The sequence below is a fragment of the Nyctibius grandis genome, chromosome 1 (assembly GCF_013368605.1).
Source record: "Nyctibius grandis isolate bNycGra1 chromosome 1, bNycGra1.pri, whole genome shotgun sequence".
Taxonomy (NCBI): Eukaryota; Metazoa; Chordata; class Aves; order Nyctibiiformes; family Nyctibiidae; genus Nyctibius; species Nyctibius grandis.
In genome coordinates, this window is record NC_090658.1 from 120,437,581 (window position 1) to 120,465,021 (window position 27,441).

Consider the following 27,441-nt stretch of genomic DNA (forward strand, 5'->3'; position numbering starts at 1 on the left):
TGCCCAGAATCAAAAACTGGAAACTAGAAAACATACTTACCCCAAAGTTTTGGAATCTTTTATAATTGTCTTCCTCCTTGCTTTTCCTTGTAATTTAAAAAATAATGAACTGTACTTAAAAATGAGAAATGAAAGTGAGGAACAGTGTCAACTCAACTGACATTTCATTTTAGCATATACTGGAGGCATTCTACTTTTGTTCAGAAAAGAAAATTAAAAAAATCATTGTATTATTTCTTTAATAATACCCTTCCGCAATGGACGTTTTCTATGTCATAGATGATTCTCCAAGTCATAAAAACTAGTATTCTACCCTTGTCTTCCTTTGCCTAGCATTAACGAGAAATAAAAGCACACCTCCTTTCTAGACTGACTCGTTAAGACACGGAGAGTCTTGAGGTGTTGCCCCATTGAGGATTCACCATCAGACAGGTAGCACATAATACTCACACTTGTTCTGGAGGCTGCGCTTTTGGCTACTGCAGCTACTCACTGACTTCAGTGGGAAAAGGTACTTGTGAGACAGGCTTGGCAGATGATCCCAGTTTGTTGTACAAAATCCTAATGGAAACCTTTATGTGCTAAGAAAATAAACTCAGCTTACAGTCAGTTTGAGGAATGGTGACAATGTTCTAATTACATTCATATTTTATTTTAATAATGGTTTCTTCTCAAAACATAAATTTATAAACAAGTTTTCATTGTCCCCTACTTCTTCCCGTCACTCCCACAACAATCTCAATTCCCATTTTTTTTTCTCTGTGATAACAGGATAAAAAAGGAGCATTTGTAGAGTGTGAAACACCTTGAAATGTATGGTTCCAACAGACCTCTCTCAGGCTGACTATATAATAATAATGAGAGGCACTCTATTAGCAACTTCCTCTGAAGGAAAATGTAAAAAAAAAAAAAAAAAAAAAAAGTTGCCCTAAAATATTTATTTCACTCCCTCCAATGTATTTCCCAGTCTTTATCCTGCATCAGTTTATATAAATTAATCTTTTAGGGTATGTCTAACCCCATACTATTGAATGGCATCACATCAAAGCACATGTCAGTTCAAAGTCACACTATTAAACTATGTCGAGTGGAGGGTAGTTAAATCTTTAGCAAAAATTAAGTAAATCCATTTGCATTTGTTGCTGAGTAAGGGTACAGCCATTTACTGCAGAGAAAGTAACATCCCATAAATCCAAGCCTTACCTCACCTCAATAAAACAAAATAGTACAGCCATAATCTCTGCCCTTTTCAAGGTTTTACTGAACCTCTCCACTGTGTCAGTTCCTTTTCTCAATAGTCCTAAATTGGATGGGTGGGAACTGCTGGACAAAATTCAGGAAAACATATGACAAAGAACAGTCATACAAGGACTGAATAAGCCAGTGCAGTGGGTCTAACAATTTTCCAGATTCCATTTGGCAATTCAGGCTCCTAAATCTATTGGTTTATGTTGCAGTACTCACCACTGGGAATAACGGTTGTATTTTGCAGACAAAAGCAAATGCTCTTCTGAGCAAACCCACTCACCAGAGCTGAAGCAGGTGGTGTATTTTTTACCTTGGAAAGCCACAAACCTTCTCTTTGCAATGGGATAAAACTCCCTAATACATTGAAATGTGAGTGTTAGACTTTCAATTGTCTGTCAGAGGATGTAAATGGTTTAAAAGGTTTTTAAATTTCTTAGAGTCCTGGAAGAGGTAAATTAATAGACAGAAAGCAGAAGCAATTTCTTACAGTTTTTTTTACTACACACACACCCACACAGAAGATATCACGAAAAAGTAAAACACCTGTCATAAAGGGAAATTATGCAGCACTTTACAAACTCTATCCTTTTTCTGCAGTTCTCCAGTGACAAATCTGAACACCAAGAAACCCTAGAATCAATAAGAATCACTGTATCAACTGTTAAAATATAACTCTGTAATAAGTGTGGTAGAACAATCGGGTCATTTTGAAGTTTACCAGCTTTCTTTATAGCCATTGGGAAGATAATGTGAGGAGAAAAACATAACTGAATGTACAGGTATTTCCAAGAGTGGATGTAGAGACATTTTTCACTGTAGATTTGGAAGTTAACTCTAGCAAGCATACCAAAAAAACATGCCCGTACCAACAACAAACCCTAAGTGTTTGTGATGTTCACAACACCATGCGGGTTGTCAGTTAGATGATTTATTTTGTGATGCATTTTTTATCTCAGGAATCACCAGTGACACTTCCAGTCATTTGATTTAGTCTGGTAGATAGTCTTTGCAATATAAATCAAACCCAAACCTTTCTGTCGTGAGACTAATAATGCAAAGATATTACAGAAATATGTCCCCCAATTCCATGAGCTGGCTTTAAGATTTAAACAAATTATTTTCAATTTTATATTGAATATTTTTCATTTTATTGTTATTTTCCTAGCAAACTAGAGCAGTGAAAGCAGAGATAAACTGGAGCAGCTGCATTTAAACTTTCCTTCATTTATTGCAAAATGTAATTAACATCCAGAGTTTTAAGTCAGACTTCTCCTTCTGTTCTCAGGAGGGTCTGATACCTGATAGCCTTTCTACAAATGTGGTTATTTTTATCTATGAACATTCTGAAGTACATGAAATTTTAAATTATTACGCTTCATAATGAAAAATTTTTACTTTTTAAAAAGAAAAACAACTGCAATAGATTGATGAAGATATCATTTTTTTCCATTTCATATTAAACATTTTCATATTCAAACAACAGTGAAAAATCCAAAGCACTGAGAATGTTTTTGTATATGAACAGCTGTGTTTCAGTGAAACTTAGTTTTCCCTGTAAGAGACAATATTCAATTAGCCTTTGTTACCTCACTGAGTAAGAACAATGGCTTTCCTGTCATCCCTCACAGATACTCTGATACAGCTTTTGCCTTTTTAGATGCTGGACCAGATTTGGGCTTGGCTTGATAGACTAAACCTTGAGGTAGTTTACACAGACATTGCTTTATGTCTTTCTACCAGCCTTAGTATAGCAGAGTGATTATTATTCTGATCATTAGTTATCTTTCTAGATTTTCCTATGTAAGAGAGACATATGTACTAGAAAGTAAGCTAAAACCGTACCACAGCAAGATTTTTTTGAATGGGATCTGGATGATAGATCCAAAAATCTCGTTATTTTTCAGATATCTGCAATAGTAACGAAGTGTTCAGCAATACCTAATGAAATCACTCTGGACCTAGGACTTCAGAGAATCAGGTCATTTTTCACATAACTAATGGAGACTAATTCTTATTTGGAAAAAAATCTAACAAGATTAAAGGATAGAAGCACCCAAATCCCATCAGAATTTGAAGCTATTTAGATGTCTAAATTGCAACAGATCTCTCTAAAATTTTCAAGCTAAATATGTTTATATTTTTTTGAAGATTACCAGATGACTTTGTTTACATTATAAAAGGAAGTCAGGTTTATATATGTGTTTTTAATGCTTCAATATTGAAACAGATCTTACCCCAGAAAGTTTTCCTCTTATACTTCAAGACAGTATTAGGATTATGTGGGTTCTGTCACAAGTGCACAATCTAATGGATGGGAGGACACTTTGCCTTGTATTAACTCTTAGGTCATTATTCTCAGATCTTACCTCCAGTGGTGCTTATATGAGACTTTCTCTTTTAAATCACCCCAGCACATCAACTTCTTGATTGTCTGCTCTTTGTCTCCAGTGTGAAATCACTTAATACCCCAGGAGTCTGCCTCCTTGAAGAGAACTGCTGCAAATTTGGCACATGTACCTGCTTTCTGATGGGATAAATAATTCAATAGAATATTCACAGAATCACAGAATCACAGAATCACAGAATGTTAGGGATTGGAAGGGACCTCGAAAGATCATCTAGTCCAATCCCCCTGCCGGAGCAGGATTACCTAGACCATATCACACAGGAACGCGTCCAGGCGGGTTTTGAATGTCTCCAGAGAAGGAGACTCCACAACCTCTCTGGGCAGCCTGTTCCAGTGTTCGGTCACCCTCACCGTAAAGAAGTTTTTCCTCATATTTATGTGGAACCTCCTGTGTTCCAGCTTGCACCCATTGCCCCTTGTCCTGTCAAGGGATGTCACTGAGAAGAGCCTGGCTCCATCCTCATGACACTTGCCCTTTACATATTTATAAACATTAATGAGGTCACCCCTCAGTCTCCTCTTCTCTAAACTAAAGAGACCCAGCTCCCTCAGCCTCTCCTCATAAGGGAGATGTTCCACTCCCTTAATCATCTTCATGGCTCTGCGCTGGACTCTCTCTAGCAGTTCCCTGTCCTTCTTGAAGTGAGGGGCCCACAACTGGACACAATATTCCAGATGCGGCCTCACCAGGGCAGAGTAGAGGGGGAGGAGAACCTCTCTTGACCTGCTAACCACACCCCTTCTAATACACCCCAGGATGCCATTGGCCTTCTTGGCCACAAGGGCACACTGCTGGCTCATGGTCATCCTGCTGTCCACTAGGACCCCCAGGTCCCTTTCCCCTACGCTGCTCTCCAACAGCTCTGCCCCCAACTTGTACTGGTACATGGGGTTGTTCTTGCCCAGATGCAGCACTCTACACTTGCCCTTGTTATATTTCATTAAATTACTCCCCGCCCAACTCTCCAGCCTGTCCAGGTCTCTCTGAATGGCTGCGCAGCCTTCCGGTGTGTCAGCCACTCCTCCCAGTTTTGTGTCATCAGCGAACTTGCTGACAGTGCACTCTATTCCCTCATCCAAGTCATTAATGAATATATTGAATAGTACTGGTCCCAGTACCGACCCTTGAGGGACTCCACTAGACACAGGCCTCCAACTGAAGTCAGTCCCATTGACCACCACTCTCTGGCTTCTTTGCTTCAGCCAGTTCACAATCCACCTCACTATCCGATCATCCAGACCACACTTCCCCAGTTTAGCTGTGAGGATGCTGTGGGAGACCGTGTCAAACGCTTTACTGAAATCGAGATAGACAACATCCACAGCTTTACCATCATCTATCCACCGGGTTATGTCCTCATAAAAGGCTATCAAGTTGGTTAAGCATGACTTCCCCTTGGTGAAGCCATGCTGAGTGCCCCTAATGATCCCCCTATCCTTGATGTGCCTAGAGACAGCACCAAGAACAAGTTGTTCCATCACCTTTCCGGGGATGGAGGTGAGGCTGAGCGGTCTATAGTTCCCCGGGTCCTCCTTCTTGCCCTTTTTGAAGACTGGAGTGACATTCGCTTTCCTCCAGTCCTCAGGCACCTCTCCCGTTGCCTACGACTTAGCAAAGATGATGGAGAGTGGCCTAGCAATGACTTCCGCCAGCTCCCTCAGCACCCGCGGGTGCATCCCATCAGGGCCCATGGATTTATGGATGTCCAGATTGCTTAATTGGTCCCTGACCCAGCCCTCATCAACCAAGACAGATTCCTCCTCTATCCTGACTTCTTCTGGGGCCACAGGGGTCCGGGGCTCCTCAGGACAGCCTCCAACAGTATAGACAGAGGCAAAGAAGGCATTCAGTAACTCCTCCTTCTTTTTATCCTCTGTCTCCAGGGCCCCCACCTCATTCATCAGTGGGCCTACATTGCCTCTAGTGTTGGCTTTACCTGCAATGTATTTGAAGAAGCCCTTTCTGTTGTCCTTGACCTCTCTTGCAAGGTTTAATTCCAAGGAAGCCTTCGCTTTCCTAGTTGCCTCCCTACATCCTCTGACAACAGACTTATATTCCTCCCAAGTGGCCAGCCCCTCCTTCCGTGATCTGTACACCCTCTTCTTCCACTTGAGTTTGCCCAGCAGTTCCCTGTTTAACCATGCAGGTCTCCTGGTACCCTTCCTTGACTTCCTACCTGCTGGGATGCTCTGATCTTGAGCTCGGAAGAAGCAGTCCTTGAATGCTAACCAACTATCTTGGGCCCCCTTACCTTCTAGTACCCTGTCCCATGGGATTTCCCCTAGCAATTACTTGAAAAGGCCAAAGTTGGCCCTCCTGAAGTCCAGGGTTGTGATTCTGCTAGCTATTCTGGTCCTGCCACATGAGATCCTGAACTCTACCATCTCATGGTCACTACAACCAAGGCTGCCCTCAACCTTCACCTCTTCAACCAGACCCTCCTTGTTAGTAAGGATAAGATCCAGCAGCGCTCCTCTCCTAGTTGGCTCATCCACCATTTGCATCAGAAAGTTATCATCAATGCACTGGAGGAACCTCCTGGACTGAGGATGGCTGGCTGAGTAGGCCTCCCAGCAAATATCAGGGTAGTTGAAATCCCCCATGACAACCAGACCCTGTAATTGCGAGACTGCTCTCAGCTGCCTGTAGAAGGCCTCATCACCTTCCTCATCCTGATCCAGTGGCCTGTAATAGACACCCACAACAGTATCACCCCTGCCAGCCTGCCCCTTAATTCGCACCCACAAACTCTCAACTCGCTCCTGATCCGCCCCTGGATAGCACTCAATACATTCTAGCTGCTCACTCACATAAAGAGCAACTCCACCACCTCTCCTTAGTGGCCTGTCTTTCCTGAACAGGACATAGCCATCCATGACCACATTCCAGTCATGCGAGGCGTCCCACCAAGTCTCTGTAATTGCCACTAAATCATAGCCCCCCTGACCGAACACAGATTTCCAGCTCCTCCTGTTTATTCCCCATGCTGTGCGCATTGGTGTACAGGCATTTCAGGGAGCGAGCTGAGCACACCGATTTCACCCCAGGGGGATGGGAGGCCTCCTGGTCTACCTCAACACTAGAGCGTTGCCCCAGTGGTGCAAGCCCAGCTACTACCCCATCCCCCTTCGAATCTAGTTTAAAGCTCTCCGAATGAGCCCTGCTAGTTCCTGTCCCAGAACCCTTTTGCCCTTACGACATAAACCTTTCCCATGTATTACCGTCACGCCTGGTGTCTTATAAAACCAGCCATTATCAAAGAACCCAAAGCCCTGCCTGTAGCACCAGTCTCATAGCCAGGCATTAATAGAGAGAATCCTACTATTCCATCCCATGTCATCACCTGAAAATGGAAGGAGGGAGGAGAAAACAACTTGTGCCCCAGACTCTTTCACCAACCGTCCTAGGGCCTTGTAGTCTTTCTTCATCCCCCTCAGACTACAGGATGCAGCTTCTTCCCCACCTGTCTGGAAGATCAGCAGGGAATCTTCCCTGCATTATGCATTCAAGAGAGTTCAAGTCTTATATATTATTCATTGAGTGCTATTTAACCAACTTTATCATTGACTAACTTACACTTTGTCACTTACTTTAACATTCATTTCAGCACTTAATTTATCCCTTAATGGTTATCTCATAATTATATTAACTAAGGGTGTTATATAGAGTAATAATTGCAATATTTTGCATTTCTATTGATCCCTTCACTGTCAATTTACCTTATAATGTTCTTCTACACTTTTCTAGGCCATACAGTGGTCCTTAAAAGTCCACAAAGGACATCAAAGCCATCAACATTTTCAACAGAGAGAAAATGCCTGGAAAATTGTTGTTTCAGATAAGTAAAATCTATTTACAAAATCAGATTTAAAAATTATAGGAAAAGTGATGTTGAAAAGGACAGCAATTTAATTTCATTATCTGAATTCTTATTTCTCATTTTGGGATGTTATTTTTCATGTTATAATAGCCTAAGTGAAAAGAGAGAAAAAAAAATAAACTGTGTTAAATAATGTGAAAATCAAACAAAAATATAAAAATAGGTTAAGTTTAGTGGGTTTTTTAGATTAAACTTCATGAAGATAAAACAATCGTTTCTAAATGTAACTGTTGACCAGATCACTACCAAAAAGTTTGCAAAGGAAGGAAAAGGAAGGAATATAGAACATTTAAACCTATTAACATTTGAGAAGCCTTTTTCATAGATAATGTAAGACAATCATCTTGAAAGGTCAAATTTTAACTGCATTCGTCACTCACTGATATTTTCAATAACATAATCTTTTGCCAAGAATAAACATGTGGTACCTGTGGGTTGATACAGGCTTTTTCATGGCAACTAGTGCATTAGTCTTAATCAGAAGTCAGACAAGAGTCTCCAGATCTTACCCAAGCACAACTGAACTTTTGCTGCCTTGTCTTAGACCATGTCTCTGTCTCGTTGGTAGTACAACACTCCCAGTGGCACTTGGTAATTTTCAGTATGGAAAAGTGTCCTCCATCTAGTCCTGGGGAACAATTCCTGCCATTTGATGACATACTTCTTAAGTTGGAGGGATGAGTTACTCACTGAAGATGCCTCTCTCTCCCACAGACTACAAAGAAAGTTTAGGATGACAGCTTACGAGATGCCTTATTTCTAATTACCCATCCTTGCAAATGACTGCATAGCAAAAAATCAGCTCTTCTGAGGTTCTGCCCAAGTGGCTTTATGGCTGCAGGAAGACTCTCATCTTACATAAGCAAAGATTTCCTTTTCAAAATTCTTATTTTAGTGATATCCAAGGTAGTTGTTTAAATCATAAGTAGTAAATTCACTCATGGTGGAAAACATTAATATGACCACTACATTTCAGTTTATAAAACTAGTAAAGTTTTAGCAATTAACTAGTTTATGCAAGCACTGCACCTTTGGTCAGGTCAAAACCTCCCTGAGATCGTCTAGTGGTTCAACTTTTAATGAAAATGTGGTTACCAGTGCCAAATCAGCCCACCAGCACTAGTCAATGTTTGCAAATGCTAACTTGTAATTACCAGCATGGTATAAATACATCTAAAGGGACAGAATATACTGTAAACCATTCTGCAAAGCTGTAAGCGTCAATCATGTTAAAACTTGCTGCTTTACTGTTCATTGAAAGTATAGTTTATATACGTACACTTCTATGTTACGTATGTATGTTTTTCTCCTATTGGTTTATAATTTACTCAAAAAAATGTTCAGCTTTTTTTTTTATTATTTAAAAAACTACTTAGAGCATCTAAGCAGAAAAATCACACCTACAGCCAAACTGACAAATACTTTTTTCCCACTTGTCATATTACTGTGAAATAAAGTTTATTTTTATTTACCTGGAGTGAATTTTGCCATTTGCTCAGAAACTAAAGCTGTCCTTCAGGAAGAACTCTGTGTCACTGTGAGTAAAGGGCTGAGAAAGAGGTCACCAGTGAAGTTCAAAAGCAACATTATTTAGGAAGGTAAAAATTGGTGGAATCTGTGAGATGAGAGTCAGACCTTCCTTACAGTCAACATTAAAACTGTACTGTGTACTAAAATATTTTTAATTCTTATAGTCAAAGAAGTGGACCTCATGGAAAAAAAGAGTTATTTTGAGAATACCGAAGACAGGAATGTTACCTGTGACATCAGTAATGACTGTTGATTTTGTTACATTTCACTAAATGTGACTATCTTGGGCGCTTCTGCGACATGTAGCAGGTTAAGTACCACTTGTGAAACAACACTTGTTCTTCAAAGTGTGCAGAGGTTGATTATGATGTTTTCTTAATAGCAAGAAGAAGTATCCAAAATTGTATAGTCCCTTATGAGAGTGAGGATTCATTTGCTATGAATGAAACTATTAATATTTACGCATGTGAATCATGTGTTGTAAACATGTAGGTAATACAGCTTAAGCTTGACTTACAAAGACAGTATTTCATAGAATCATAGAATCATAGAATGGTTTGGGTTGGAAGGGACCTTAAAGATCATCTAGTTCCAACCCCCCTGCCATGGGCAGGGACACCTTTCCACTAGACCAGATTGCTCTAAGCCCCATCCAACCTGGCCTTAAAAACTGCCAGGGAGGGGGCAGCCACAGCTTCTCTGGGTAACCTCTTCCATTGTCTCACCAACCTCGTAGGAAAGAATTTCTTCCTAATATCTAGTTGAAATCTACCCTCTTTCAGTTTAATACTGTTACCCCTCATCCTATCACTACATGCCCTTGTAAAAAGCCCCTCTCCCGCTTTTCTGTAGGCCCCCTTCAGGTATTGGAAGGCTGCTAGAAGGTCTCCCCAGAGCCTTCTCTTCTCCAGGCTGAAGAGCCCCAACTCTCTCAGCCTGCCTTCACGGGAGAGGTGCTCCAGTCCTCTCATCATCTTGGTGGCCCTCCTCTGGACTCGTTCCAACAGCTCCATGTCCTTCTTATGTTAGGGGCCCCAGAGCTGGGCTCAGTACTGCAGGTGGGGTCTCATGAGAGCAGAGTAAAAGGGCAGAATCACCTCCCTTGACCTGCTGGCCACGCTGCTTTCGATGCAGCCCAGGATACGGTTGGCCTTCTGGGCTGCAAGTGCACATCGCCGGCTCATGTTGAGTTTCTCTTCAACTACTGTCTGTGTCACCAGCAAAGATGTTAAACAGCAGCAGTCCCAATACTGACCCCTGAGGAAGACCACTCATCATTAGTCTCCACTTGGACATCGAGCCATTGACCATAACTCTTTCAGTGTTACCATCCAACCAATTCCTTATACACCGAGTGGTCCATCTGTCAAATCCATGTGTCTCCAATTTAGAGACAAGGATGTCATGCGGGACAGTGTCAAATGCTTTGCATAATTCCAGGTAGATGACATCAGTTGTTCTGCCCTTATCCACCAATGTTGTAACCCTATTTTAGAAGGCCACTAAATTTGTCAGGCACAATTTACCCTTAGTGAAGCCATGTTGGCTGTCACCAATCACCTTATTTTCCATGTGCCTTAGCATAGTTTCCAGGAGGATTTGCTCAATGATCTTGCTGGGCACAGAGGTGAAACTGATTGGCCTGTAATTCCCTGAGGCTTCATTTTTTCCCTTTTTAAAAATGGGAGTTATGTTTTCCCTTTTCCAGTCAGTGGGATCTTCACTGGGCTGCCACAACTTTTCAGCAATGATGGACAGCAGCTTAGCAACTTCATCTGCTAGTTCCCTCAGAACCTGCAGATGCACTTCATCAGGTCCCATGGACTTGTGCATCTTCAGGTTCCTTAGATGGTCTCAGACATGGTCTTCTCCTACAGTGTGTGGTTCTTCATCCTCTCAGTCCCTGCCTTTACCTTCCGAAACTTGAGGAGAGTGGCTTGAGCACTTGCCAGTGAAGACTGAGGAAAAAAAGCTGTTGAGTACCTCAGCCTTCTCCATATCCAGGTAACCAGGTCTCCCGTTTCCTTCTGGAGAGGGCCCATATTTTCCCTAGTCTTCCTTTTATCACCAATGTACCTATAGAAGCTTTTCTTGTGGCCCTTGACGTCCCTGGCCAGATATAATTCTATCAGGGCTTTAGCTTTCCTAACCTGATCCCTGGCTGCTATGACAATTTCTCTGTATTCAAGACCAACCTTTCTGTAATATTGCAGTTTGGATTAAAAAATATCACTGAAAGGCAAACACCTTATTGTGGTTTTCCTTGTACCCTTGTTTACTCCCTACAAATATTCATGCAATTAAGATTACTTGGCATGAACATAAACAGGAATTTCTATTTTCCACAGTTAAAATCTGTGATTATGCACAGAACTAGTTCAGTGATTTTTGGAAAGTGAAGTTCCACTATGTAGGTGAAACTGAGATCTAAATGCTGCAAAGTCGATATACGTCCATCCATTTGAACTTAGAGGTTGGTCTGAAAGCCAAATCTCTGATTATGTTTATCAATTTAACAACCAGCCAGTAAATCTGCCAGTGAGGCAGAATGGAGCCAAGCACAAGTAACAACCTAGATCTCAGTTTGGGATTCAAGCCTCCCCAAAGTTTTCCAGCATCTGAGATTTGGAGGATGAAGTTTTTTCTCTCCTGGTAATGGAAAAATAACATGTTCTGTTTATGAAAAAAAAAAAAAAAAAAAAGGAAAAGAAAACAATTAACAAAACTCCAACAAGGACCTTAGCAACACAAATGCAGCATCAAAGCTATAGACATGTTTGATGTGAGTGGCTTATCTTTAACACTAATTTATTAATTTTGAATGCTGTACATGTTATACAATGATCTGTTCTGTGGGGAAGCTATCAAAGCTTAGACAAAGAGATCAAATAAATCTTTTAATGTAAATGAGCATGAAGGGTGTGGCATTTCTCTTAATTTTTATGTCTGACTTTCCAGTTTATAATTACTTTAATGTAAAGGACCCTTTAAGAGCACAAAAGATGTATTTTTGTTAGGTTGCCTCCTATGACAAGTTCCTGTTGTACCATTTTTAAGAGCTCATCTTCAAAGAAAAATAAAAGAGGTTATATTTATGGGAACCTGACTTTATGCCTCTTTAAAGCTTAACTATCTGAATAACAGTACGTGTTTCCTCCAGTGTTGCATGGTCAAACTACCTCACTTTTTGACAAAAGTTTTAAGGAGACCCATTATTGTCATTACTTAATAGATCTATTCTTGCAATTCCTATAGCACAAGTCTTATGAGGAATAGCTGAGGGAACTGGGGTTGTTTAGCCTGGAGAAAAGGAGGCTGAGGGGAGACCTTATTGCTCTCTACAACTACCTGAAAGGAGGTTGTAGCGAGGTGGGTGTCGGTCTCTTCTCCCAAGTAACAAATGATAGGACGAGAGGAAATGGCCTCAAATTGCACCAGGGGAGGTTTAGATTGGATATCAGGAAAAATTTCTTCACCAAAAGGCTTATCAAGCAGTGGAACAGGCTGCCCAGAGAAGTACTGGACTCACCATCCCTGGACGTATTTAAAAGATGAATAGATGTGGTGTTTAGGGACATTGTTTAGTGGTGGACTTGGCAGTGCTAGGTTAATGGTTGGACGATGATCTTAAAGGTCCTTTTCCAACCAAAGAAATTCTATGATTCTATGGTTGTTGTACTCAACAGAAATTTTCTTCTGACCTCACTAGGAAGTAAATGGAAATTACTGAAAAAACAGGGAATTTTATTCTGAACTAAATCACTCTTCCACTACAGAAGGCTTACACTAATTAATATTCTGCTGTAAAAAGTTCTGCTTTCAAAAAAATGTGCCATTTCCTGGCCAAAAGAGGTCATTTCCTTGGGAAAAAAAATCTCAAATTTATTTTTTAACATGTATTACTTAAGTAAAATGCTGAATTAAGGGCATTGTTTGATACTCCAAAATACCAAATACATATTAAATCTTATGGAGATTGTAGTTGTTATGATTACTGAGGACAGCAAAGGTCTAACTCAGTCTAACATGTTATTATCTGGCTTGCTTCTAGACTACTAAATCTACAGGAAGAAAAAACACAGTTACTTTCAGTTCAAAAGGTGACTTGTAAATCCACACTGGTGCTTTTTTTTTCCTCCTGGAGCTTCCTTTTGGCGCTAATAGTACAATTAAGCACTTAAGTTAAATAGTTGCAATTATCTTCTGAAATGACTTGTGAAAAATAAATAAAAATATACGTTTTCCCACTGAACATTTTGACTCTTTTGCCTCCGTTTTAAACTCAGCTTGATTTAGTTTTCTGATATGTGTAATGGCATGCAGCACCGCTGCGAGCTCTCTCCAGACCTGCACTGCAGTATGCTCGTGTTGTGTGAGAGCTGAGAGGCATGCTGAACACAGGCGGACTCTGCCTATAAAAATCTTATGACAAAATGACTCATCATTTCCTTTGTGCTTCTCCCGTTATTTTTGACGAGGGTGAATGAATTAGTGTCTGTCAATAAGGAATCCAAAAATCACTTCCATAGCTCTCTGTGCTTTTCCTGTTCATGTCTAACTTCTAGTCCTGCTTGCCAGATTTAGTGTAAAGTGAATTTTAAATCATGCTAATACTCTCCAGTGTTACAGCATTTTAGACTGAAGATACCCTCTTTACAATATCAATGAATAAACTTTACTGTAATTTTTAATAACATTAATGTCTCTCACTATGCATAAACATACTTGAAAAGAAGATAAAACCACAGAAGTGAGGACATTTGAGTCTCACTCCTGGATCTGCTACTGCAGTGACCTTTCCATATTTCATCTCCTCATTTTTTGCCTTTCGAATAAGCATAACAATACAGAACTCCTGTGTAAAGACCCATGATAGCTATAAACAATAATCACTGTACACATGTTAGATATCACACCTGCATTCTAGACTTCTTTGGCTAAAACTAAAAACTAAAATTAAACTATAAAAACCTTCTCCCCACAACCCTTCCTTCCCAGGCTCAGCTCCCCACCTAACTCTTCTACCTCTTTCCCTCTGAGCGGCGCAGGGGGCTGGGGAATGGGGTTTTGGTCACTCCATAACACTTCATGTCTGCTGCTGTTCCCGTGTTCCATCATTGGGTGGCTCCCACAGGGTACAGTTCTTTGCAAACTTCTCCAATGTGGGTCCTTCCCATGGGCTGCAGTTCTTCAAGAACTTCTCTAGCGTGGGTCCTTTCCATGGGGTACAGTCCATCAGGAACAGACTGCTCCGGTGCGGGTCCCCAATGGGCCACAAGTCCTGCCAGAAAACCTGCTCCTGTGTGGGCTCCTCTTTACAGGCCACAGCTCCTTCCAGAAGCTTGCTCCTGTGTGAGATCTCCAAGGGCTGCAGTTTCCTTCAAGGCATATTCACCTGCTCCAACGTGGGGTCCTCCACGGGTTGCAATGTGGATACCTGCTCCAGTGTGGTCCTCCATGGGAGGATCCAGCTGGAACTGGGTCTGTTTGACATAGGGGCAGCCCTTGGTGTCTTCTTACAGAGGCCACTCCTGCAGCCCCTGCCCCTGTTACCAAAACCTTGCTGTGTAAACCCAGTACACAGGTTTACTGGGATTAGGCAAATTCTGGAGCAGCAATAGAGGAAACCCCCAGACTCTAGACTGGTGCCTTAACACAAGCCCAGACTCTCTTTTTATGCACTCTGAATGGCTTCTGTGTGGATGAGATCAAAAGGGTCAAATTTATGCTGTGCTTTAAAAGGTATTCTGTTGTACTGTATGTTTGCACTGCAGCAATATGTAGCTATACATATACATATATACATATATCATTAAACTATTCTGAGTTGGAAACTTGTTATAGTCATCCATAGACATTTCTCAGGGCATAACTATCTCATTAGAGATACCTAAAATGTTTGTACCTTCATTATAAAGGGGGAACAGATTGCTTTCTCAGATGTAGACATCTAGAGTTAGAAAGATAAATTACTGTGTTTGAATCAGGTTGACAGCCAGCAATATAGGTGGTGATCATGAACTCACTGATATGTGAAGGCCCATTCAGGACTTGGATTATCCATATAAATGTTTCTGAAACACACCTGGTCTCTACCAGCTGATACTCAGGTGTAAATTCCCTTTAAAATCTGACAGAGGAAATTTCTTTGTTCAGGGTTTGTTTGACAGCTCTATACAATTGGATCAAATTACCAGAAATGTTGGTTTCTGCAAGAAAATGCTGCTGATAATATTACAGCACCAGTCAGTCTTGAACTGTCAAAGCTAATGCAGATGCTCTCTTCCACAGACTCAGTACTTTGGGGAAGTGACCTTCCTAAGTGTAAGAAAAACACTCATCCCATATGAGTAACAATCTCCCAACAAGCCATTCTTTGGATCAACAGTATCTGAAAGTTTTATGGTTATGGATTTTTCTCTTTAATCTCCAAGAATGCCAAGATCTAAAGCATTATTTCAATTTATTTTCACACTGCCTGTTCCTCAGCAATTGCAAGATTTGTGTGGAATCAATGTCCCTTGCTGTACAACAGTTCAATTTCTTCCAGAGGAGCAGGAAGACATATGGGGACTCATTGAGCTTGTTTTCTTTTAGCAAACTTGCAAAGCCATGAAGACAGTTTTCCCTGATTGTTTTCAGTTTGCCTTTGCTGAAGCTCTCAAACATACCAGAGCAAAGATAATTATGGCTGGGAAGGTCTGGTGAGTTGTATCTGTCTTTTGTTTAACCAAACAAGTAAATTTGTACAGCTCTCAGAGAACAATTGTACTAGAAAACAATCCCTCTGGCTACTTAATTTCCTGTCACACCTGCCAGCTCCTAACACTTCGCCCTGTCCAGATTGTTCAGTGGTTGTTCAAAAATGAGACTTAATTCATTTTCCCAGATATGATATGCCATTTCTGTGAAGCATCTTGTACCTCTGACATTTCAATTAGAGGGATGAAACATCAACATCCGACCTTTACTCTGCAAAGATGGAAAACTCTCAGCCTCTCACTTTCTGCTTTTGCTTCTTACTCACCCTTTCCACATAGGACAAACTTCTATCAATCATATTCATAGCCACTGCTAGAACCAAGAATAACACCTTAAATGGGATTTTGCAGCCTAAGCATGGTAGTCTTTGTCTTTTGAGGTGACCTAGGCTATCTGAGACGTTTTCATGGGGCTTAATAGAAAACCTGCAGAAACCATCTCCCTTCTGAAGGCAGAGTGGGAGGCCAGGGAGCTATCCTAGAGCATCTCAGGTAGTGATAGACTATGTTTTGGCACATGAAGCTCCCCCTATTGATCAGCTACACACCTGTGATGCTTTTTGCACTATATCAGATTTTGTTTGCACCGTCCACCCATCATCACACTTAGGCTCCGCTTGTCTGTTCCACATATACTGTCCTGGCACAAGCAGAGTCCTTAACTGAATTACAGTAACGCCTAAAGGTGCTCAGAATAAATAATACACTGTGCTAATATTCACTGAAAATAGAACAAGAACACAGAACTCACTCACTACCCTGGGCTCCAGGAGGGCTTAATTCCCAAGGAGAGCAAGGGATGGGAAAAGGTCCTCTGCCATGACTGCCATAGGGGTGAGATGGCTCATTGGATCCTGACCCCAGAATAGGAAATCCTTTCTCCAGTCACAGTGCACTTGAATCCACTAAGACCCAGGTGACCTAATAGAGTCTGTACATCTGTCACCACAGCTTCTCATCTCACCTCTGGCACCTGCCAATGTCAGCATCTGAGGGAAATTGCTGGGTTGAAAATGGCCCATTGCAATGAGCGATGGGCAGTTTTGGAAACAACTGTAAAAGAAATAACATGCACTCACAATTAGATATTGGTTTGTTACTGTAACTTTAATCATATCTTTTGTCACTGGTGAGTTTGCTCTAATGTTACAAAAAAAACTCCGGTACTGAATAATAGCTGCATTCTGAGGGAACACATGTAAAATTTCTATCTGCACATGAACGAAATAGAATTTTTTCCATCTCTATCAAATGAGATACCATAATTTCAAATAATTTTGGAGCATTAGGTTGATTTTTGAATTAAGTAATAACTCACAGAGATGAAAGCCCAGCTAATTCCAGTGAAACATTACAAACATATCTTTCTGTCTAACCTGTTCAATAAGAAAAAAAAACATCCATTCTTACATTTTTCTCTAAAATATTTTCTTTAAGTCTTCTCCTTGTTGATTGTGTCATTTGGACATAATATTCTTTTCAGTTTGAACAACCAGATATATTTCCTTCAAGCACCAGCATCTCTCATTGTTACTTCCCTCATTTGATTTACTTCAACTATTATGCCATCCATCTAGTGGGTTTCCTTGGATGATCTTTGAATATTTGCATGCACCAATCCTAAAATAGATGAAGATGCATAGTGCCCTGTATGTAGAACACACAGAAAGTAGCAGGCAGGGATCATTTATGAAATCTAATTTAGCAGCACGCTGGTTAATGTTTGGGTGCTGCTTGTTTCTGTGCTGCTCATTGCAGTCTGTTGTTTTTCATGAACTAGTTGCTTAGGATCTGCAATGCAGTAAGAGACATTTTCATTTCACTGAAATTTTCTTGATTTTTTTTAAATCCCAACACAATTCTTTCTATAAATATATATATATATATGGAAAATGTTTCTAATATTCTTTTTAGAGTACAATTTAGAGGTGTTAATTGTTAATGAATACTGTATCTGGAGACATTACAGAAATTAGTAAACTAAATGGATCAGATGATAGATAAATATTTTTGGCAGAAAGAATCAACTGAAGACACAGATCAGTTTTGAGATTCAATATTACTCAAATCATGCCCTCAAATGAAACATTTCAATGAGTTTTCTGACAGCACAGCATGCAAAATAGTTCTTGCCCCCAAATGATGCTAAGTTGTTATTTCAGTGTGGAAACCCCACCAGTCTGTTGTACTGTCTAAATGTAAATGATTTACAAACATAAATAATGAATGACTCTCTGTTTTGTCAAGTTATGGAATATACTGACCCTGATTACAATAGCACTAGGTAAAAGATGATAGATTGTTTCTTTACTGAGAATGTAATCACTTCCATTGCTTTACAAAAGAAAAACCCAACTCAACCTCTAAAAGCTAAATATTAAAAACAAGTTACCAGGATAAATTCAATGAAGCAATTATTTCTGTTTACATACATTAAGTGAAGCCTCTAGGGTGCTTTAAGCTTGCAATCCAGTTGAGGATTCAATGACATTCATCAGAGGAATGTGATAGAGTAGGAGATGCAATTTTGTGCAAAGGGAATGCATTAGAAGAGCAGTTAATTTAGGATACTTCTCAACACAAGTATTTTCTACTTTTCACAGATGCTCAGCTGCTCACTGAATAGTGTGATCCTTTTGGCTACAGGACACTTCCATAAAATTAAAGTGTCATCTTCTAACACTATGAAGTCAGTGCAGCAAGCAGGGAGACTATGGGGAAGAGTCAGACCACCTTCTTCAGCTGACTAACTTGGATGACACAGTGAAATGAAAACAGGTATCCAGACCTAATAGGATGATTCAAAGTGAATTACTGGAATGACCACTTAAGTTTCCTGCAGATTCATTGGAGAGACTTCGTTTTCAGACTGGTAATCTTGAACTTTAAGAACGGCGCTTAAAACTGATCAATGAGATATATAGCAGTGTGTTGGATCACTTGCTCCCTTTAGAGGGAAAAAAAATGTCCACATACCAGTTTGACTCATTCCAGTGAGGATTCAGAGTGTCAGGTCCTCTTCAAAAAGCGCATACATACACAGACAGGGAGCAGCAGAACACGTTGTGAAAGACCTCAAGGTCAACAGCGCTCATCCGTTATGGATCAAATCTGCAATCAAAAGAAATCCAAATCCCTGTTCACCCATTCTTCAAAGCCTATTATAAAAAGGTGGAAGGAAGGGGCAGGAAAGTTATTCTTCATCCTTCTCCCTGAGCCTGGGGGACTCTGCAATCAAGAATGCAGGATGCAAGGCACAGAAGGAAAACAAGTAAGAAAATGTGGACGCAGCCTAGCATGTAGGGCAACGAGTCAGAAGGGAGAGGATATGAACAATTTAAATATAGATTGCCTTTATTAACTTTGTTTGGCCATGCACTCCCCAAAAGAAGTTACTGCAATAAAATTCCTTCATTTATTCCCACAAAGCCTGACAATGCTTCTAAATAGGACACCATACACTTCAGTAGGGATTTGTCTGTGTAACTTCTATTATATGGTTCACACTGAAGGATTACACTTGTTTCCTGCAAATGTGACTGTTATTAGTGTGCAAAGGGGTGAACGAACAGATGGGAAAACAATAAATGGAGAAGTAGAGAGGATTCCTTTAGAAACCCAGAGATCCTGAGGGATTATTTGTGGAGTTAATTTATTTTCCACAACAAAGGATGGTGATTAAGCAGAATTGACAGATAAAGAGAGTTAGAGAGAGAGAGTGAGAGACTTAGTTCACTTGAATTCAAGTGGAAATTAAATGTGAAACTGAATTTAAAATGACATTATCAGTTGAAAATTGGAATAATATTTGGTACAGTATCACCCAACTCCTGCTATTCCATCCATGCTAATCTCTACTTTTAGTTTGAGAAATAAAATTTACAAGCTACTGTATTACAGATTGAGCAGGTGACAGGGACTGGATCCAACAAAACTACAAACACTTACCTGAATGTGACCCTAATTATCTCTAAAGTTTATTCATTAAATATCTGGATATTGCAAATTCAAGTGAATGTATAAAAAGTGTACTTCACTGTTTAAAACAAGCACAAAATGTGTTGATTGTTGTGATGGGCTGACCCTGGCTGGATGCCATGTGCCCACCCAAGCCACTCTATCACTCCCTTTGTCAGCAGGACAGGGGAGAGAAAACATAACGAAAGGCTCATGGGTCGAGATAAAGACAGGAAGATCATATCATCCCTTCTTCCCCAGCTTAACTTTACTCCAAATTTTCTCTACTTCCTAACCTCCAGCAGCACAAGGGGACAGGGAATGGGGGTTGTGGTCTGTTCATCACACGTTGTCTCTGCTGCTCCTTCCTCCTCAGGGGGAGGACTCCTCACATTCTTCCCCTGCTCCAGCTTGGGGTCCCTCCCATGGGAGACAGTCCTCCACGAACTTCTCCAACATGAGTCCTTCCCACAGGCTGCAGTTCTTCACGAACTGCTCCAGCGTGGGTCCTTTCCATGGGGTGCAGTCCTTCAGGAACAGACTGCTCCAGCGTGAGTCCCCCATGGGGTCACAAGTCCTGCCATCAAACCTGCTGCAGCGTGGGCTCTCCACAGGTTCACAGCCTCCTTGGGGCACAACCACCTGTTCTGGCATGGGGTGCTCCATGGGCTGCAGGTGGGTATATCCGCTCCATCTCTGCTAAATGGTGCACCTGCCGTGGTGAGGCTTTCTGACATGCTGTCTAATCCTTTCTTATTAATTCATGGTTTCACTTGCTTTTTGACTGTTACTGAGTACTGAGGTGATTTTTCTATGCGATGATTTTTCTATGTGATGTGACTCAAAGACCTCATCTGAGTGGCAATAGTTAACTCACAGCTTACCCCTGGAAATAAAAAAAAAAGTGCTATTATTTTTTCTGTGTGACATATTACATGTAAGTTTTGTCAGTAGTCTGTTGCTTAGTGATTCAAGATTGCAAACATCTGCAGTTCTCCATCATTAGCCATCATCTTCATTATCCCAATTAATCAAGTGTCATAAGCAAATTTTGTCACCTCATTATTAATATTCATAAATATGTTGAACAGCACAGGTCACAGGTCAGACCTCCATGGAGTCTGTGAGCTACTTCCCTGCATAGTGAATACTTCGAAACTCTCTTAAAACTAGAGATTTTTCAGGTTATCACAATTTTTTTAACACACAGATAAGAAATAACCTGAAGTTAACCATCTAGTCTCTGAATCTTTATTAAGGGAATGATTTAGCTCATTCAAAGAGAAGTGCCTAAATTGGCTCTAGCCATCTCTACACATCCAAAGGAGGTGTCCGTCCCTTTTTGCTGATTTCAGAGAACCTGCATGATTACCTAGATCAGAACTTAAGCTTTCAAGTGGGTAAAATAAGGAGAGATGGATCCTATCTTTCTGATGAATACTTTCCTCCATTACCTACATTCTATCAAAATAATCTATGACTAAATCAAGGGTCTGGAAAAAAACTCTCTTACAATGCAATTTAGTTTTGATTCTCTTCATCACAGAATCACAGAATCACAGAATGTTAGGGATTGGAAGGGACCTCGAAAGATCATCTAGTCCAATCCCCCTGCCGGAGCAGGATTGCCTAGATCATATCACACAGGAAAGCGTCCAGGCGGGTTTTGAATGTCTCCAGAGAAGGAGACTCCACAACCTCTCTGGGCAGCCTGTTCCAGTATTCGGTCACCCTCACCGTAAAGAAGTTTTTCCTCATATTTATGTGGAACCTCCTGTGTTCCAGCTTGCACCCATTGCCCCTTGTCCTGTCAAGGGATGTCACTGAGAAGAGCCTGGCTCCATCCTCATGACACTTGCCCTTGACATATTTATAAACATTAATGAGGTCACCCCTCAGTCTCCTCTTCTCTAAGCTAAAGAGACCCAGCTCCCTCAGCCTCTTCTCATAAGGGAGATGTTCCACTTCCTTAATCATCTTTGTGGCTCTGCGCTGGACTCTCTCTAGCAGTTCCCTGCCCTTCTTGAACTGAGGGGCCCAGAACTGGACACAATACTCCAGATGCGGTCTCACCAGGGCAGAGTAGAGGGGGAGGAGAACCTCTCTTGACCTGCTTACCACACCCCTTCTAATACACCCCAGGATGCCATTGGCCTTCTTGGCCACAAGGGCACACTGCTGGCTCATGGTCATCCTGTTGTCCACAATTATTGATTCATAATCAATAACTTCCACTTCTATGTTCTTTTTTTTTTGCCTGATTAGCGATAACCGTTAAAACCATATCACTTCTTTGAAGTAGATTTTTTTTTCTTATTCCTAATCATTACTACTGAAGTAGCTGGGTTTATTTGTATTTAAATTAGACTTAATTTGATGTATTCTAGAAACTAGAATATACTTGGTATTTACCAGATATCAGATGGATTTGTAAGAGAAAGGCTGAATCTATATAACCAAATAAACTCCAACAAACATAAAAACATCTCAGATATTAAATTTCAGACCAGGCTGACCCATGCTATTACTAAAAGTAATGCTTTAGATTTGCATTTGTAAGCAGATGTTTTGTACTATAAACAGTATTACAACTAGTTACAGACAAGAATAATATCATAAGCCACATAATAATGGGAATCTTTGCACTCAAACTGAATTTCAGTCTGATTTATAGAATTCTTTCAGTTTGCTTATGCATCAGGAAAAAGGCCATAGTTACAAATCCCATGTGAAGAATGTGTGAGATCCCAAAGAGAACCAGGATATCAGCATTACAATGCAATACATGGCTTCTGTTAGCCATGTGCAGACACTGACATTTAGTTTCAGTAAACTCATATATTCCAGAAGACAAGTGAGAACACTGCTATTGCAAAGTGTGAAGTACTGTGGGAGAAACACCACATCAGGTGGTGAGAACTCCCAGGTGTGGAGAACTGAGAAATGTCTGCATTTTACTTATCACTCACAGTTAAATGCACAACCTCTACAACTACCTGAAGGGAGGATGTAGCGAGGTGAGTGTAGATCTCTTCTCCCAAGTAACAAGCGGTAGGACAAGAGGAAATGGCCTCAAGTTGCACCAGAGGAGGTTTAGATTGGATATCAGGAAAAATTTCTTCACCAAAAGGCTTATCAAGCAGTGGAACAGGCTGCCCAGGGAAGTGTTTGAGTCACCGTCCCTGGACGTATTTAAAAGACCTGTAGATGCGGTGCTTAGGGACATGGTGTAGTGGTGGACTTGGCAGTGCTAGGTTAAAACAGTTGGACTTGATGATCTTAAAGGTCTTTTCCAACCAAAATGATTCTATGATTCTATAATATCTGCTAATAGCTATTATGTAATGTTCCTATTCCTCAATATATTAGCCTATACCTGCACTTTTTTCCTCAAGGCTAGAAGTATGGGCCTACATCTAGTTTATAATAGATGCAGGTATACCTACATTTCAGATCTCTATCCCAGCTTATTTAGATAATGTCTATCTGGAGTGAGACAGAACCTTGCTTTCACACCTCTTTCCTCAAGCTGTATATGCATTTTTATCAGATCACCAGAGCAAAACACAAAAAAGAGGTCCAGGGAGAAGGAACTTTTTATTCTCTTCCCAAGTATGTTCCTAAATCCCTGTCTTCTTCCTGCTTTCCTCCTAGTCCTGCTTCTCATCCACTGGGGAGTAGTTGTGAATTTTTCTTTTAGTATTGTTCTACTAGTGCTGCATAAGAAAGAAAAATGAGGGTGGTATTTTCAAACATGGAGACTTTGAACTTTGATGACTAAATAACTGTCCTAACTCTTCTTGAAGGTATTTGGACATTAGCAACTGATATAAAACTGACCTCTCTAACCTATTCTGGTAGTTGTAGCTTTTTGGATTCCAACCTTGGCTCTAATAGCTTTATTTTGTTCACCTATCTTCCAAGCACTTTTCAAGGTCCTGGGAAGCCAATGCTCGTAAAGTTCCTAAGTTCATTTGTAATTACTGGGGATATGTCAGAATTTATTCCTAAAGCTCATTTTGTTTAACTAAATTTAGGGACTTATTTGGGGTGGAAAGACCACATTGAAGGAGTACTTATATCTTCTCTTCACTGCCTATACTGGTCTTTACTCTTCTGGCTCACCAAAACTTGGAGGTGAGTTGAAGTCTTCATAAAATGTGCTGAATCCTATCCATATGTTTTTGTTAAGATCAATCTCTTGCTGTTGAATTCCAGTGAAAATTAAAATAAAAAAGATGAAAACAAACTGATTAAGCAGAGAGCACTTCAATGCATTCTGCATAATTGTTAAACATTTGTAAAGTCTTCCTGTTAAGAATACGTTAGCATTTAATAAATAAAGATGCAGCACTTTTTTTTTCATTTTGAAGAACCTTGAGCCATAAAAGTACATTGTGAAGCAGAGATCTAATTACAGTACCTCCAGCAGCAAAGTCACTACACATTTGATTTCTTGTTCATAATTGTCTATCTGAAATACAGTGAAGTTTCTACATGTAAAGTGCTTTCCAAGTGTTTGACTTTTTAGTGAGATAATATTTAAGACAGAGTATGCACATCTTGTTGCCATGGATACAAGAATATTGAATTTATGAGCAAAACAATAGAGTTTGAAAACCTGAAATCAAAATGAAGTTAGAAATTATTCCAGTTAGACAACATAACTTGAGCTCAGCATATAATAACAAAACATAGAGCAAGATTAATGTTGCTATGGGTGACATTTTCTTATACTGTCTTCTGGTAAGAAAACACCAGGAGCACCAAGTTAAGAAAAGCCTGCATTCAAGTAAAATGCATAGAATGGTAAAGATCATTCACCTGATTTATGTTTTATAAACAAGATTAATATTCTGCCAATATAGGCTTTTCCTTTGTTTGTGATAGCATAAAAGAGCCTAGTTTTAACTTAAATATTTAGTATATATTCCCTAAATTACTGCTTGAAAACAAACATTTTCATTTCTCTTTCATATTAGATATTGCTAGAATTCATATTGAATTATCTAAATGTATTGTTTTCCTTGAAAAGGGGATGCATGGAAGTTTCTGTGATCTTCTGTAGCTACAGCCACACCAGAAACACCTAGCTGTGGAACAAAGAAATGTCTTTGCTGAATTGCTGCCATTTTCTCATTTTCAGGGACTGAATTTCTATGCTCAGCTTGCCAGATGGAGAAGAATATGCCTGCATGATATCAACTGCCAGGAAGACATCCCACAGCCCCTTCCAAATGCTATTTGAAAATAGATGGGTAACAACTTTCGATATCTTTCAACACAGCCAAAATTTCCTTTGCTAATTATGCTTCTAACCTGTGTTTTCATTTGAGAGGAACGACGTCTATGTGTTTAAATCTCCAGTGCTGTCAATTGACATTGAATGAATGTAGTCAGAGGTGTGCAGAGAGGGACTAAACCCACTAGCCACGAGAGCAGGACTCAGGTGTCCAACAAAGGCAACTGGTGTCATTTGAGACAACCCAAACCATCGCCAGGGAGCTTGGTAAATCTGGCAAAACAGAGGCCCAGCCTCAGCTGAGGTGCCATGCACTCCCACTTTTATGTCAGCAGTAATTCTCATCATCATTTTGATCTGGAACTGGTTTTACATTTCAAACACGTTCACAATTACCTGTCCCTTAAACCTCAGCCTATAGTTACCTTGATGTGGAGAAAGAAGGATAGCACTCATAAGCTGTGCAATGTTCCACATTACAAAACTAGATTATTACTTTCTTATTTATTATTTAGTAACTCAAAGTATGTCTATTTTTCCTTTGAGCAGACCGGGGCGGTTCACCAAACAGGAAGGAGAATGAAAAACATAACACAGGAGTAGGAGTCAAGAGCTGCAGTGGCATACTGAAAACTGTTGCTTTATCAAACACATCTCTCTGGTTTTAAGAAACTATGTTTTAACACTGTATGTGCATGACTGGTAAGCTCATCAGTTCTGCCTCTGTGAACAGTAGAGGTTTTTGTGTTTGGTACAGAACAGAGCACTGAAGACATTTGTGTCACCCTAATCATTTTGGTTACATTAGTCACCTGAAGGTAGACACTCCCTGTATTACCTCAGTCTTTCATTCTCAATTAATGCAAAATGAAGGAAAAATTCCACAGACTGATGGAATCTAAAAAAAAAAATATATCATTGAAAACCAAAATAAATGTGTCCTCAGTATTCTGCATACTTGTAAAAATGAAGTTAAATTTTAGTACTTTGGAAAAGTGGTTTAATAATGGTATTAGAATTCCACACACTAGATGGCAAGGCTTATTTAGGACAACTCATGGGAAGCAGTGAACAAATGTAAGAATTACTGCTATCTGAAATTTCACATTGCTTGAATAGATGGAAATATTTAGTTTGATCATGATTTTACACAAGGAAAGTCATTGTAATATCAGTGATTTTCATATTCAAATAGATATATTGTCTTCTTTTTATTGTGAATGCAGTAAGCATTCATTTTAGGTCTGTAAATAAAGAATTGCTGAAGCACAGCGTATTTGACAAAGAACTGTAATTTGGTTTGTTGTGCACTGTTCAGAATAAATCCATTAATTTTCATAATGCAATGCCTATGTAATGGAAATATTTGAATGTGCCTTTGGTGATAATACTGATGTACACTATATAGTAATTAAAAGCCTTAGCAATGGATCAAGGTTCACAGTGTTTGAAAGTTATCAGTACAAAATGAAATGTTGAGCCTTGCTTTTACCTGTTCATGCATGCTCAGCAAAGGAAGATTTAGAAGGGGTGAGGAGAAGGCTGTAGGTATCTCATTAGTGCTGTTTCTTGCAGGGCACTTTCTGCCATGAGACAAAGAAAAGCTGGATCATTGCAGGTGCCTGCTTTGTACTATAGGAATGACAATTGTGGAAAAAAAAAAAGTAATCAGTGAAACCATATTCTGGGAACTATTAACCCTGCACAAGTTTAGGCAGGAATATTAGCCATTTCCTCTCCTTAACTTTATCATACTCAGAAGACTCAGGGACTCCATTCATAAGGAGCAGTCCCATTTTCCAGCTGCCATTGCAGAAGGACACAGGCCTCATGTATTTGCTGTGCCATAACTGCCAACCTTTTTCATTTGGTACCTCTGGTTTGGCAGCCCTGAGCGGGTTAGGTAAATCCTTAGCCTAAGGCAACTGAATCATGTATTAAGCTTCTGGTCATCTGAATCATCTCCTAAAATCCACCGATGGTATGGCTATGGTTTCCTTTGGCAAAGAGTTTAGACACCTATAATCCCATAAAGGCAACTACATACAGGTATCAAAATGCAGGTGTCAACCTTCAATTGAGTCCTACCCCTAAACTTAGGTGAGATAAATCCCATCGTCAGCGATAAATCCCCATCATTATAAAGGTAGAACTCAGACTTTCTGATGCCTTCTAAGCCCTATGATAGGGCTGTGCTGGGAAGTTTAGGGGCAAAACAGTCTGTTTATAAAAAGAGGACTGATCATGAACATCATTTCTGGATTACTTAGCAGTCATGCCCTTTGTGACAGATTTGGGTATGACCCAGTTAGGCAGCGGAACTACATGTTTCTCAGCAGGTATCTACTTGACTTATTTTAAATTTACATTTAACAAGGTACAGCAACCAAAGCATTCATAAACCCAGTGGGAAGC